At 36.9% G+C, this 15,548-nt stretch overlaps 1 protein-coding gene across 3 annotated transcripts in view; it reads right to left on the reverse strand.

The window, feature by feature from the left end:
* LOC108726861 (protein FAM46C) overlaps positions 1 to 15,548 on the reverse strand; it is a 150,638-nt gene that overhangs the window by 63,740 nt on the left and 71,350 nt on the right. The window contains exon 1 of one of the 3 annotated variants that reach the window (XM_018454682.1): positions 2,725 to 2,912. The exons of 1 other annotated variant lie outside the window; for it this stretch is intronic. The gene's annotated coding sequence lies outside the window, so the exon portion shown is untranslated. Of the gene's footprint in view, positions 1 to 2,715; positions 2,913 to 15,548 lie in introns of those variants that run through there. One more of the 3 variants, XM_018454675.1, reaches the window with a different exon arrangement.

Consider the following 15,548-nt stretch of genomic DNA (forward strand, 5'->3'; position numbering starts at 1 on the left):
GCGTGCGTGCGTGCGTGTGCGCGCGTGTGTGTACGTGAGTGTATGTCTCGATTTGTTGCAAGTTAGATATTCTGACCTTGACTACTAATCTATTCCCGCAAAACAGTCGATTCCTCGGAGTATCACGTGTACACAATGACATAATTGCGCGGCACTTGTAATTCAATTTCCTCACTCTACATTGTAGCGTTGAAACGAATCGAGATGCGAATTAAAAGCGTATTTCCGGAGAGTTCCAATATCTATTCTACTCATTAATTATTAGCGCTGTATTCTTATGAGATTAAGCATAAATAATAATATTCCTCATATACATCGAGTATTTATTTACGAGTTGTATCCTTTCAATAGACTTCAGAAAGTTAACCAGGTATTATGAAAATGAGTTGTGTGTTATTTCTATAAGAACTTTAACCTTAGATATATATACTCTTTGAGGGCCTTTGAGATCTCAATAAAATTTCGAAATTTTGTTCATGAAATTAGTAAATAGAGGATTTTCGGTACTTATTATGATTTTAGACTACTTCTGAGTGACTATAGACATATTTTTTAGTTAATTTACAATGGATTAAAAAAATTATATTCCAAATTATTTTACTTTATTATATTAAATTGTATCACGATACGGTAATTTTTTCGAACACTATAATGTAAAGATTGAGAAGAGGAGACTCTTAGATTTTTATATATACTTAGGATTTATTTAATTTATTATCGAGATATGCCTCAAATCAGGAAATAAATTCTTTTTTATATTAGTTTCATTAGAATTTGATGTACATTCAATATATTAGAACGCGCATTGTTCTATCTCTTTGTTTTAAATGATTAATCAGTTCCTTCAACGTATTTGAGAAACGTAGTAGTCAAAGTAATTTAAATTGCAAAGTGAAAGTGAATTGCGCAAAATGAAGTACTGTCCTATAATTATGCCAGAAGAACGAGGAAGAACGAGTTGTTTTCGCACAATGTCTCGAATAGACACTGGCGAATGATCGATAGCCATTGAATCAACTTCCGCTGTTTAGATAAAATCAAGTAAATATGATCTCTTGGAAAAAAACCATTTATAAAAAACCACCACAAATACAAATTATAATTAACGCATAATCGCTAGATAAAATTATCATTTATCTGAATTAATCTGCTAACGATCTTGTCAGTTTTGATATCTCGATCTTGTCCATAATATATACGCCATTTGAAGCAGCATTCGATATGAATGCTGATCACGGATGATACTTGGGCGGGGGGGGGGGGGGGAAGAAAAATAGACTGCGCATTCTTTGGTCTCAGCATCTGTGTGCTTGGTTTAGAAATAAAACGCGATGTTGAATCATATTAGTATCTCTCTTCAATTTAATTCTTTGAAGAGAGAAAGATAGATAAAGACGTTTATTAATACCCGACAGCAAACCCTCTAAGAATGTAAAAGTGACAAGTACATAAAATGAAAATAAAAACAAAAGACGGCAACATAAAATAAATATCTACAAAAATATAAAGAAATATAAAGATAAGAATAAAAAAATGAAAATATAATAAACGAATTATAAATAAAAGAGAGGGGGGGAGGGGAGGAGGGGGGGAGAGAGAATTTAAGCTACCTCGTTCTTTCTAAACTGACAGTGACAGTAACAACTTTATAGGAGTACGCAGTCTATTTTTGACTGGTATTTAATTGATATCACGTATTGCTGTCGCGTGAAGAAGTTCCTCGACCGATCACCGGTGCACCTACCCTCCCATGTTTTCTCGAGGGTGCATCGACACACATGCAGAGAGTTCTCGGCGCGCAAAAAGTTCCGTCTGAACTCTGGTGAGAGAGGCAGGAAAAGATTCGCGAAAGGTCGCGCGCGTGCGCGGGCGGATCACGACGTTCTAGAAAGAGCGCGATCGCTCGCACGGAATGGAATGGGAATGTGTAAGCACGGATGCGGGCGGCGGAGTTTTTCGTGTCGAAGAACTCGAGAAGAAAACCGCGAGCGATAAAAGCAACTCCGAACTTGTAAAGTCGTTTGAGATCCCTAAACAACTTTTCCAAGTTTTCACTAAATGCCAATACACAGGAACGATTCCGCTTTAAGCCCCGTTCCATCGCAATGAAATGGACATTAAGATCTGGTTCCATCAATGTAAGACTAATCTCGATTTAACTTACTGTTTACCTTTTGCTAATACCCGTTTCTACCAAGTAGTTTAATTTTAATCTTCAACTAACTTCGTCTTTTTCTAGTTTTAAGAATTGGAAAAAGATAAAGGGTGAGTTAAATTGAAATTAAAGTTATCTATATTGATAGAAACGAGAATAAATCTTAGACTTAGAAAAAGAAAGAGCAAATTGAAGAGATTAAAATTAATCTTACATTGATGGAACCGGGCCTTAATTTCTATCAATGCAGATTAACTTTAATCTCGATTTAGCTTACTTTAGCTATTAAGAATTAGAAAAGAGAACTAGAAAAGAATACATTAAATCCAGATTGAAGTTAATCTTCATTGGAATGAAGTTCGTCTACATTAGAAACGAAATATCTCAAATTCAAACAAACCACCGCGAAGTTAGCTGTTATTTTCGAGGTAATCGAATGGGGGTATCGATGATATATAATCGGTCTCTTCAAATCTTCCTATCCCCTCGCCGATTTCGTGAGGATCGAGCACGAAGGGCTAACATATGGCGAACGAGATTAATGAGAGTTCGATACTTACGACACGTACAAGCCTTCTGCTCCTTGTTGACGTCGGGACACTAGGTCACGGCACGTTTCACTGATCTTTCGTGAGATCGAAGTGTGTTGTCATATATAAGTATGCAGAGATATCAACATCCGGTCCGAGAGTTTCGCTTCTTTGATCAACGCCTCTTAATTGCGTACAAACGCCGTTCAGAGGCTCCGCGCACTAGAACGTATCGCTTCTTCTCGATATGTACGGACGGAGCTCGTTAGAGTTAAGCTAGAGAAACGTACGCGCCGTTCTCGAACCGGTCGAGCTCGTCGCGCCACCAGGAGTCGAATTGCGCGTAGTCGCGAAGAGTCGAGAACGAGAACACCGCCGAGAGAGAGAGAACTTGGCGTCTTTCGCGTTCGCGCGTCCGTATGAGAGATTTGTAATAACGTGTGTCTCTCTCGCTGCCCGTCTCCGTCGACGGGCAGGCCGGTCTCCGAAGCTTCGAAGCTCGTGGACAAGAACTCCAAAGAGCTCTCGTATAGCCGGTTTCTGTTTCCGCCCCCCCCCCGATCGTCCGTCGGTTCACGAGCCGCCGCTCCGTTCTCGCGCACGCTTGCCGGAGGAACCGGGAAAAACGTTATTACGTTTTACTCGGCCGTGGGCAAGATGCGCGCAAAGGGAAACCGTACGTGCCGACCAGAACGAAGAGGTTCAGTTTAACACGTCTACGACACCACCAGTCGCCGCGGCGAACCAACTGACACTGACAACGACGCGTATGACTTCGAGCGCGCTGGCGCGCACGCACTCGGCGTCACCCGCCCCCCTCCCCCGCTACCCTACGACGAGTTCACCCCTACCTCTACTCCCGCCCGCTCCCGCTATTCGCGGCCGGCCGCGCCGCGGTATCCTCGTCCGTCGTCGCCATACGGCCATACCCTGACCATACCCCGCGTGTGACGCCGCGCGCCCACACACGCTCACGAGTCGCAACGCGACCCGAGAGAGATCCGATCTCTGTTTATTATAAAATACTGCCACTCATAAGTTTGGAGTATATCCTACAGTTTTGAAATAAAAACGCTATTCACTACGAATATAATTATTTTATTGAAAATATATCAACTTTTATGTTTGTACGTAATACACTATTGAAATAAAAAATTTATGACTGATATAAATATAAACTTCTGTACATTTACAATGCTAGTTTTTTTAAAATTATGAAATAGATTGAACTTTATTTTTGAAATTAAGAGGTGCTTTGAACTTATGAGTGGTAATGTGCGACACGCGCAATGAGAGTCGATGTGCCACTGACAAGAGTTTGTTGATAATCCTTAGTAGGTACACACTTTAGTTTTGGGCACCCTTATTTACACACGTTCGGTCATTCGTGTTCTGAATTAATTTTCATCACTTTTACAAGTATATAAAAATTATTAAACGATTTTTACATATATTTTGACATCTTTAGAAAGTATTTGTAAAGTTGTATATTTATAACAAATTGTATATAAATTGACATAACCCTCGGACAGCGGACGTCGTGATACTCGCACGCACGGCGGACACAGGGTCAAAAGTGACCCAAGAATGAAACTGTTTTAAAAACGTTTGAAGAGAAAAAAGCAGTTTTTTATTATATGTATAAAATATATAGAAAGAGAAATAAAAACACATATTTATCATAGAAACAAATATCCATTTATTCATTTTCTTCACAGTTGAAAAGAGTTGAAAAAAGTAAACAACTCTAACTCGCGGGTCTCGCGAGATCCTGCGTCCGCTATCCGAGGGTTAAATATAGTTAACAAAATGATAAAAATGCACTTTTTCATTATACAAAAATGTAAAACTCTGAAAATGTCCTAAAGGAAAAATATATTTCAATATCTTAAAGTTGACATTCCAAACTACAAAAGAAAAAAATATTATAGTTCAAGTGTCGGCTGTCCAAAAAATTTAGTTATTTAGTAACTTGAAAATGATGTTTTTTTAATATGCTTGAATGGCTATAGATCAAAGATATATTGCATTTAGATTTTAAACAATGCACTTTATTATTGCTATTGTGTTAAAAAAAACTTATAATTTGTTAGGAAAATGTTCTTTAGAATATTACAGACAACATTTAACACAAGGGTGTCAAAAATTATCGTGTTTATTAAGGGCTAATATAATATGTTGTTCTAGGGTTAAATTCTTTTTTTTAATAAGTCGCGAAATACTTTCGCAATACAAACGAGAATTAGTTGAAAATAAAGAAAAAAATAGAAACTTTTTTAGTTACAAAAACTCTATAGGTTACATAGATGCCACACGATGGGTCATTTGTGAGTTATTCTACTTTAGTTATTCTAATTAAAGGATACGTACGAATTGAGGCCGGCAACGGACAAAACTTGTTCTCTAAATGCCAAACTTTTTTTTAGGAATAGAAAAGAGACCGGTACTTGACCAGTATTTCAAAGGAAAGAAATGCGCAGAATATGAATGACCACGAAGGTGTGTATTAAGGGTTAATGATTATCAAATGTTTAGTGAAATAATGCTAATTAAATGTTTGTTTAATGTAAATAAAATTATTTTACGATATAAATTTGAACCGATGAGAATAAATCTAATTAATTTATATACAATACATATCTGATTCTGCAAACCGCGCGCCAAAAAAGATGTCGGCGCGCGATACAGAATTAGATATAATATATGTACATAAATTAATTATATAAATTTGTACTGAAATATTTAAATACTAAACAGTTTGTGTATCTCAGAAGAGGAAGAGAGAGGAGAAATTCTGATTCACTAAACTGCTTTAGCACTTGTACGAGTTAATCATGAATTAATTTAAGCAAAGGTTGATGAAGGAGACCTTTAATACATTTAGATCCAGTGAAGACCTAAAGGGAAAAACCAATCATATCAAAAAATCCTACAATAGTTACATAGCTGCTCTTTCTACTAAATGTAGCAATTGAACAAACTCGGCTTTGCATTCCATTGTCCTAACCGTCGCGCACTTTTTATCATTCCCTCGATTTTCCTCTTGCGAGCATGTCACGCAACGCGTAACGCAACTTGCGCAAGGCGTTCTCTCTCTCTCTCTCTCTCTCTCTCTCTCTCTCTCTCTCTCTCTCTCACTCACTCACTCACTCTCTTTCTCTCTGCATACATATATATATTATATATGCATTCTTCATTATTTTATTTTGTTAATAATATTTCTTTTTATTGCTTTTACGCCTTTATGCTTATTGTAACGTTATGTCTTAGCGCTTGAGAGGACTTGGACTTATCCTAGAGCGCGTGATAAATAAAGCTATCTATCTACCTACCTATCTTTTTCGCGTGCGTGCGAGCGCGCGGAGCGGACTCTTCACTCGTGGGATCGCGGATGGTGCCCGAAAGAGAGAGTAGGCCACGTAGTAGCGTGTTGCGCGATCGATCGGTTCGCTGAGACTTCCGCGATTTTCCGGTATCGCTGAACGTTAGTTATCTCTTTATTTTCTTCAAATTTTGCGAGCTGCGCGTCACAATCTTGACACCATCATACAATCATGTCTGGTCATGACTTAAAAATCGTTTTAAGTTTCTTAATGCCTACGTCCTGCGTTTCAAGAATTATAATTGCGAAACTGTTTTGACGAAATGCACTTGTAAAGGATTAAACAGGAGCTAGGCCTGTACTCGATACGGTATATATTACGCATGCAAAATTCTTTCTATGCAAATTTTGTGTCACTATGAGAATTATTCGTGTATGTTTATATTGAGAGAAATCTTTATGACGTGACGTACTTTAAATTTTTTGGTTATCGTGAAATCCAAAATTGTACTGATTATGAGATAGAATAAATGAACAAATTTTGTTTGGTCATTATTATAAGTCTTAAAAAATATGAAGATACTAAGAAACTTAAAATGCTTTTTAACTTATCAGGCATGCAAGATAGATGTAACAGTCCGTAAAAATAACAGATAATCATTTTAATTCCAGCCATTTTAATACGAGCCTGAAAAACTAAAATAATGCGATAATTCTTAAAACGTTTTTTCATTATACTCGGTTTTTTAAAAATATATAATACTTATGTAACAATATGTACTCGGTTAATTTAACTGTAAATGGTTGTTGTAAACATATCTATGTAATGACATAGCCTTCAAATTTGGCCTAGAATCGAAATTGTAGTTATGGGCAAAAATATCTGGGAAACGACGAATTTTATAGACTTTCAAATGCTTAGAATTTAAATGTACTTCCGTAAACAACTAATCAAAGACATACTATATATTACATTATAATATTCCTCAGAAACGATGCGAATATTATGCGCTGCGAGAGACAATATTACGACGTTCCTCTATCCCGGGTCTTACGTAATAACCGGATCAATTACTTCTGCCTATAAGTAGGACAACTTCGAGTCGTTACGCGGCCTTGTTTGTGCTCTTTATCTTCGAAATTGTTGCAATTCTCAAATAGCGTCGTCCTTTCTTCTCACGTCTACAGTCCCGCGCGTACAGGTTTGACGGTTCTAGCAGCTTCTAGAAATGGTGGAACTATAGACGTCGATGTCAGATAAGAGCTTATAGCCATTTGTTTCTCGTAACCTATAGGCTAAATACGTCCTTCCGCGCACCAAGAGTTGTCGTCCTACTTTACGTTATATATCGTATTTTCCGGATTCCCTTCGGCTACCTATAATATTGTCGTTCGAGAAGTTCTTCAATCATGACGACTTGACCTAAGCGGAAGCCGTAGAACATGTAGGATGTAGTTAACATCGAAGCGCTTGATAGCAATCAATTTGATGTAATTAGTGTTGAATCGATATTTCAACGTGTCTTTTCATATGATAGGAGAAATGGGTTAATATTTTTTATACAGAGATATAAAAACGTGAGATATGCAGACGTAAATGATCAAACAAGATTAGACATTAGATTTAGATTAGATATTTATTATTTTTAAAGACAAATAAAAACTGTAAAGAACAAAGTAACAAGATACAGAAAAATATCGTACAGCGATAATAATTTCTCTATATAATATTCTATATAACTCCATTTCTTTAACTGGAGCATATTAAAATTAATATCTATGTAATATGATAAATATAAAATTTAATATGATTTACTAATATTTATTATGAAAATTAATTTTCGATTTTATATGAAAAATTATATTTCATATTATATTTTATATACATTTTTTTTTTCAATATGATAATTCCTTAAATTATAAAAGTTTGTCCAAAATTTATTAAGTGTCGTCAATAATACACTAGAGTGTCAAGAATGTTGATAAATATAGTCTGCAGGACAATACTGATGAATTCAGATAATTGATGGATAAAAAATCCCCTATGTTAATATCGTACGAAAAGTTTGCAATGAGTTTAACATAGTAAGGCAATGAGTGGTAAGGCAATGAATAAAACGTAGATTGAATTTACAATTAGAAGTACATACTTTGATAGCGAGTATTTACTTTGGTATTAAACTCTGCTTGTGGAAGTTTGATATTAAAATTACGTCATTAAACGCGCAGTACGAATGGAAAGGAATTTATATTTACAACTGGGATATATACTTCCGTATCTAGATCCTACATAGAATCGCCTCCCATTCGTAGCAATTCTCAGCACAGAAGCACAATGGAAGTCGAGATAGAAGCAGCTCTCGTTTGAAGCAGATTAAAATCGGCGGAATGTAATCCGACTTTTTCTTTCATTAAGTTTTTTCGTTATGTACGTTTTTGTTTTACATAATATCCATTGTGGATACTTGAAATACATTTGAGCGTGTTTCCTCACATGTCAAAATTACGTTGCTACTCAGAATCTCACGCATGCTTAGATCATATTATCTGAATTATCTCACTAAGAGTTAAAATTCTGGTTTTCCTAAACGTAAGCTTGTATTAATTTTTACTCATATGCTATTCATACCGTGGCAGGTAATCCTCCCGTGTACGTCAAAGCTAATAAGTAAGAATGGATATTTATGATTGAGGAAAGAACGCAGGGGGGGGGGGGAAGGAAACTGCGTTTGGAAGGACGACGCGAGTAGAACATCGGAAGACATCGGATCTGCGGAAACGAATTGTAGTCGTGCTATCGACATGCTGGGACATATACAACATAATATATGCGAACGATATTAAATTTTATCTACAAGTGGACTAAGTTACGCCTCATTAATGTATTTCAGAATGGAATAATTTAAAAGCGGGCGAAAGACAGTCGTCGCGGCAGGCAGAGCGGCGTGGATTCCGACTGCCCGTGGAAAAGAAAAACTCTTCCAGGGTTCCAAAGACAATTTTAGGTCAAACAGTTATTGCAGGTTATTGACTCGACATCAGATCGTTACTTTCACGTCATAGTGTTGGTCGTGCTTTTAAATCGAAGCGGCAGTTAATCTATTCTCGGACGCGCTATACCGCCGATCTAACAATCCTGCCATTCATCGTTAAGCAAAGAATGTAAGGAAGCAATGATAAATTTTTTAGATATCCACAAGTCGGTGGCGGTTCTGTACGCGTCTTCTCGCATAAAAGAGGAATTGGTAAAAAAAAATATATCTGGAGATTCCTGTTAAATGTTCGCGATCGTTGACATTTAAATATAGCAGCGGAGTCGTGCTCGTTATCTAACTTTTGCGGATAATTTTACTTAAAGAACATCTATTTAAACTTTTAGTTTTTGACGAGCTTGCAATGATTTAAAGATATTTTAATTTTTCTACGCGACTAAAGGTATTTCGTATCAAAACTCAAGAACTGTAAGAACTGTGCTCTTCTCCTACATTATAAAATAAATGAAATCCTATATTATCTGTTTTATCTTAAATTTATTTTAAAAAAATTCTCTATAAGTCTCTCTCTTATTATTATTTAAAAATAATTTATGGTATATATTGGTTTCTTCAGTTGTGAAACACATTCTGCACATAGAAGGTGTCCTAAAATTCATGACTCAAAATATCTACTACAGCAAAAAGTTTTCAAAAAATTAAGTAAAGAAAAAGTTATTTGTAAATTTTTATTTTAAGCAATTTCTGAGATATAAGGTTTAAATATTATCAATTACAGACTGTTTATAGATGGTCGCCTGTAAGTTTTATGAACACGTTGAAGTGCGCGCTTATCAGCGCTCACTAATACTACTACACGTGTGACTCATGGACATGTGACCATCTCAACATAGTTCTGTAATTAGATATATTTAAACTCTTATTATCTTAAAAATTACAGCTTAAAATACAAATTTACAAATATCCTTTTTACTTAATTTTTCGAGGACCGTTTTGCTATAGTATTTTCAGTCACAAATTTTGGGGCACCCTGTACAGCCACTAAACGAATAAAAATAGAAAATTAATTTCGCTGAATTAATTCGCAATATTCAATAGATCTAACAGATAATGCAGTGCAATTCAAAGCTACCATAAAATCATTCTCTTATCCCCTTCGAGTTAAGTCTCTGCGCACGTATTCAATTTGTAATTTACACGAAACTGGAGCACACAAGATAGGATTACACACCTACGACGGTAACTTTGCACCGCGGTTAATAAAGCTTTCAGAATCAGGTAATGCAATGTCCGAGAAAGTAGCTTCGGTTAAGCCACAAGCTTTAATTTCTACATACACATAGTCCTTGTTGATATTAGATGGGGATTTGCAATTTTCTTTTCTCTTAAACAATACTATAGCTAACATTTTACTCTGTCTTACAAATAATAATAACTCTAAGAGTACATTATAAAAGAAACATTAAAATGTCATACGTTGAGAAATAGCGAGTTTCACAACATACATTCAAGTTTATTTTTTTTCAAATTAGACAAAGCAAAAAGTTCAATTATTAGACTTTTAGAAATGTATTTCAGAGCACTTTTTTTTATTTTTCGATTGTGACTTGAACTTGGCAAGAAATCATGACAGTACGAGACATTGAGATCCGTTAAATTTCCGTTAAATGCGTCGCTTTAATTTAACAGTTAACGAGAAAATTAAATTCATATAACGATCTCGAAACTAATGACGCTAATTCTAATTGTAAGACCCGGTGCACTGGGACGCAAACACAGGCTGAGGGACGACGAGAGATCGCGTCGTCGCGCTCGGACAGCGCGAGCGAAGTGAAGGTGTTGATGACGTAATGTGCGCACAGCAGCAACCGCGTGCATGGTGAAGTGGAGAGTTGCTCGTGACTTGCGGTGTGCATTAAGAGAGAAAGAGAAAAGGATAACAGGAAAAAGAGAAAGATATACGAAGAGAAGAGCGGAGCGTAGAAGTTGCGCACAAGCGCAACGACATGCAACGCCGCGTTGCGCTGCCGCCGTCACTACAGCGACCGTCAAGGACGTTTGCGCTCGGTTTATCGCGCTGAGAGAAAGAAAATGTTGGAGCGAGACGGAGGCAGAACTGGGGAGACCGAGAGAGAACAGGAAGTGACAGGAAGGCAGATGAGGAAAGGAGAGAGCCACGGAAAAGGGAGAGAAGGAGAAAGAGGGAGATACAGGCGTAGACGCGAAAGAGAGGAACTCGGACGCACGTTTCTCGCGAGAGTTTCCTTCTCTCCATCGCGCACCCGCGCGATCAACGCGACGAATTCGAGCCTCTCGATCCCGGCCTCGAGTAGCCTTGAATACGCGCTAGCGACTCTTGCGCGCAGGGTGGAGAGCGAGATCGATAAGATCAATCCCTATAGAGCGTTTTCCGCCGCCACCGGCATTGCGATTCGCGGTGTTCGTGGTGTTTAATTATCTGTCCTATATATAAGACTAACATGATATAAAAGTGACATACTGTATTATTAGAACGTAGAATTTTATTATTTTTTTTTAGCAATGAATAAAAAATTTAGGTAAAAAAATAAACGTGATCTACGTAGATTCTTAGAAGTCTTCTAAGTACTTTGTATATGTATTAATTTCGATTTTAATCTAAGTAACAATACCTACAGAACACAAACAATAACATTACATCGATATAATAATTTCCCACTTATAATGTAAATGTATACCATAGCTTAGCGCGGAGCCACTACCAGTGTCTCCAAATAACACATGTTGTACGTAACAGTTACATTGTCGAGAAAAATAATAATGTAATGTTGTGTTCTGCAGGTATGAGAGAGATACATGTAATACTTCCTCTATTTTTTGTTACATAAAATACATAAAATTTGTTATACATGATATATATGCGAGAATGCAATATAAAAGTACCGCGAACGTTAAGTAAAAAAATTACATTTCTCGTTCCATTAAGCCTTTCGCCACATCGTTTACCCATCTTTCTCCGCCCATCTTTCATCTGCCCCGTGTGTTACGCAATCGCTATATTGTATTATCGAAATACGCACAACGCGCAGCTATTCATCAGTAAACAATATTCATCATCCGCAAGGCGCCAACTTCTGCTACAAGAGAGATAAACTTGATTGCTCGCAGAAACGCCGTTTATTTTCGCTCGTTAAACAGTCAGACAGCGACAAAATTACACTTGCCGCGATCCACCGCGGCAAACACGCCGTTGGCGACATGTAATTTCTTAAAACCTCCACGAAGGCGGCCTCCCGTTCGACGTTCTCGTCGGTTCGCAGCCCACTTTTACTTCGTTAGAAAAGTCTGGTGTATATCAAGGTCATCAAGCTTATTGATCACAGCCGCACTCGGGCTTCTCTAATAACACAAAAAAAGTGATCCCTCTCATTAAACCAATTGAAACTCGATATGCGTCACCGACCCCTGTTTCGCTTACGTTTTCCACATAATGTAAAGGATCCCGAACCATTTACTTCAAAAGCCTTAATACCTCGTGATACTTTAGAAATTGTCGCAACTTTCCTTATTTAAGATTCCACGTGGGGGAGGGGGGGGGGCCCGAAATTCAGGACCTCACAAGGAAACATGTTACGTTCCAAAGGTGGTATAAAATTAACGCTATCAATTGAAAGATCATGTTTGAAATAGGTATCCTAGGTGATCAAATCTTGGGATTCTATGAATTATATACCAGACTTGGGCTGGAACATGTTTGACTATTTTAACTTGAATATAAAATATCTTGAGAACAAAGTATTAAAAAAAAGTTTCAAATAAAAATAGGATTTGAACTTGGGGCCCAATAAGGCCCTGGACCCAAAATCTAAATGGCTTATCTGGTACTTTTTAAGTTACAATTATTATTTGAAACTTTGTTTTTCTTTTTTTTTCCAGAAAATGCATCTCGAGATATTTTATGTCTAAATTAAAATGACCAAACATGTTTCAGCTCAAGTCTGGTTCAGAATCCATAGAATCCCAAGATTTGACCACCTAGAATATCTATTTCAAACATAATCTTTCGATTGATAACATTAGTTTTTTATATCACTTTTGCAATGTAACACGTTCTCAATTAATTTGTAATCTCTTTCTAATTAGCTAATTAACTCGACAATGTACAACACTTAGTGCACAATATTTCTAAATACCGCATTCAATATCGTGTTGAAAAGTTAGATTTAGGTAAACGCTGTCGCGATAAGTCTATAGCTGCGCGAATGTTTGTTTCGCAAAGTTAACTTCTGAAACTTCCTTCCCAAGGGTTAAAGACTTCACTTATTTTTGTCCAACGCACGCGGATGTAGCCGTGTAAATCCACTGCGCAATTCGCCGGAGGAATCCATTGCGCGGGAATCGTGGGACGAACATGAGGCAGCCTGTACACACGTTATACTGACCGTCGTTCGATAAGCTGCTGGGCATGAGAAAAACGATTGTAACAGTCGACGTCGGCATAGGTCAATCGGTTACGAGTATGCTGTAAAATGATCGATGTGGCATTTTTCCGCGGAGTTGTATTACCGACATGCGACTCGTATAACAACGAAATCTTAGCCGTATCGTAATTCGTACCAACTGATAAACGAATACAGCGGAATCAGCAAATTATGCTCGGGATAATGTCGAAACAACAACGACAATGGCGACCGCGTGCTTATGTTGTATGCTCGCAATTACGCTTTCGCAAGCAAAGCGCCGCATTGTAGACCGGCGCGGCGTGGCGCTCCGTTCCGGAGGGTTTGTTTGCAACACAGAGTTTTTAGCGGTTCTGTTAGGTGGTGTCGGCCAGGAATGTGGAGAGAGATCGCGGTGGTTTTCGCAGGAACGCAACGCGAGAAACGTTTATCCAATCCGGCAATGGCAACGGCATACAGACGTAACGGTTGCAGTCGGTTGGGAAAAAGTTTTGCATAATGTATAACAGCCGGTGCTACTTCTCGTGGGTATACGAGCTCGGTCGTCAGCTAAATCAATGACCCGCGGTCGGCCTGATCGCACGCGAGTGTTTCATCGTCCGTAGAATTTATATCGTTTCAACTACGCCGTGTCGTTGGAGTAACGTATACAGAGCGTTCCAGATCCTATCGCGTACGCCTGTGCCGTAGACTGTGTGCCCCTTCGAGCAATTCGGATCTTCGTGAGAACTTTGAGAGGCGGAGAGAGAACTATCGCTCTTGATAAATTTCTTTATCTTTCTCTTGATAAATTTCTCCTAACTTTTAAATTCTCTTTGTTAAAAGACTCATTAATTATATGAAAAATTCAGTCCCACATTGAAATGAGTTAATTTTTTCACATATAACATAGCTTATAATATGGTGATCAAAAGATGTCATAAACATAATAATGGGTAGTTTTTGAGCTATGATCTATCAGAGATGTAAAACTTGTGCTCATAAAACATCTATGAAACACTATAGCTCAACAATTATTCATTATTAAACCTTATATCTATAACATCTTTTGCTCATCACATTATAAGCTAAATATGTAAAGCTAATTTCGAGACTCAATTTTCTATATGATTAGTGAGATTCTTTGATAATATAATGTTTGACACATCAAAATTTTACATGTAAATATATGTGAATATGAGTGTATATATGTGTGTATATAAACATTGCATATGAGTAAATAAACATTATATACAATGAATGCAAAAAATACGTACAGGGGAAATATCTTTTTAATAAATTTTATTTTTAAAATGTAAATACTAATTAGCAATTTAATAAAGAATAAAACAGATTGTATATTTCTCAAAATTATTTTACCTAAAAAGATGTAATAATTAAAATATATTATCTATTATAATAAATGAAAAAATGAAAAATTGTGTTATTTGGACAAAAAAGTATCGGTTGAAAAATTTAGTAAGATCATGAACGCGGTTATTTTCGCGAAGCTCTTTTATTTATATTAGAACAAGATATATTATTATATATCACAAATAATTAAAATTTACATTCTAAAAATAAGATTAAAAAAAATCTTTCCTGTATAAATACTTTTGCATTTATTGTACGAGGGCAAATCAATAAGTACCCGTGTTTGAAGACAGGTGACGTTGCTGATGCAAGTTGGCATTACCATCGTGTACTATCATCTTTCAAATGACGCCATACAAAATTTCAGAGTGATCCATGTAATAATCTTGATTTGACAGCAATTCGTAGTGAGAGTGTTTGATGTTTTCCGATACAATGGAAAAAGAACAATATCGATCCGTGATTCGCTTTTTATTTTTGGATGGAAAAACGTGCGAAGAAATAAAAACGAAATTGGATGCCGTCAATGGGAACCCTTCACCATCTATGACAACCGTCAGATATTGGTTCAACGAATTCGAATGTGATCGTTCGTCTGTTTTTGATGAGGAGCGTCCAGGTCGCCCGACAGATGTGGTTACTGAGGAAATCGTTGAAAAAGTCCACGACATGATTCTCGCTGATTGCCGAACGAAAGTGCGTGAAGTAGCAGAGACCATAGGCGTGTCGTATGGAACGGCATTCAATATTTTGCAT

The sequence above is a fragment of the Mycetomoellerius zeteki genome, unplaced genomic scaffold (genome assembly GCF_001594055.1).
Source record: "Mycetomoellerius zeteki isolate Tzet28-1 unplaced genomic scaffold, Tzet1.0 scaffold112, whole genome shotgun sequence".
In the NCBI taxonomy this organism is placed as follows: Eukaryota; Metazoa; Arthropoda; class Insecta; order Hymenoptera; family Formicidae; genus Mycetomoellerius; species Mycetomoellerius zeteki.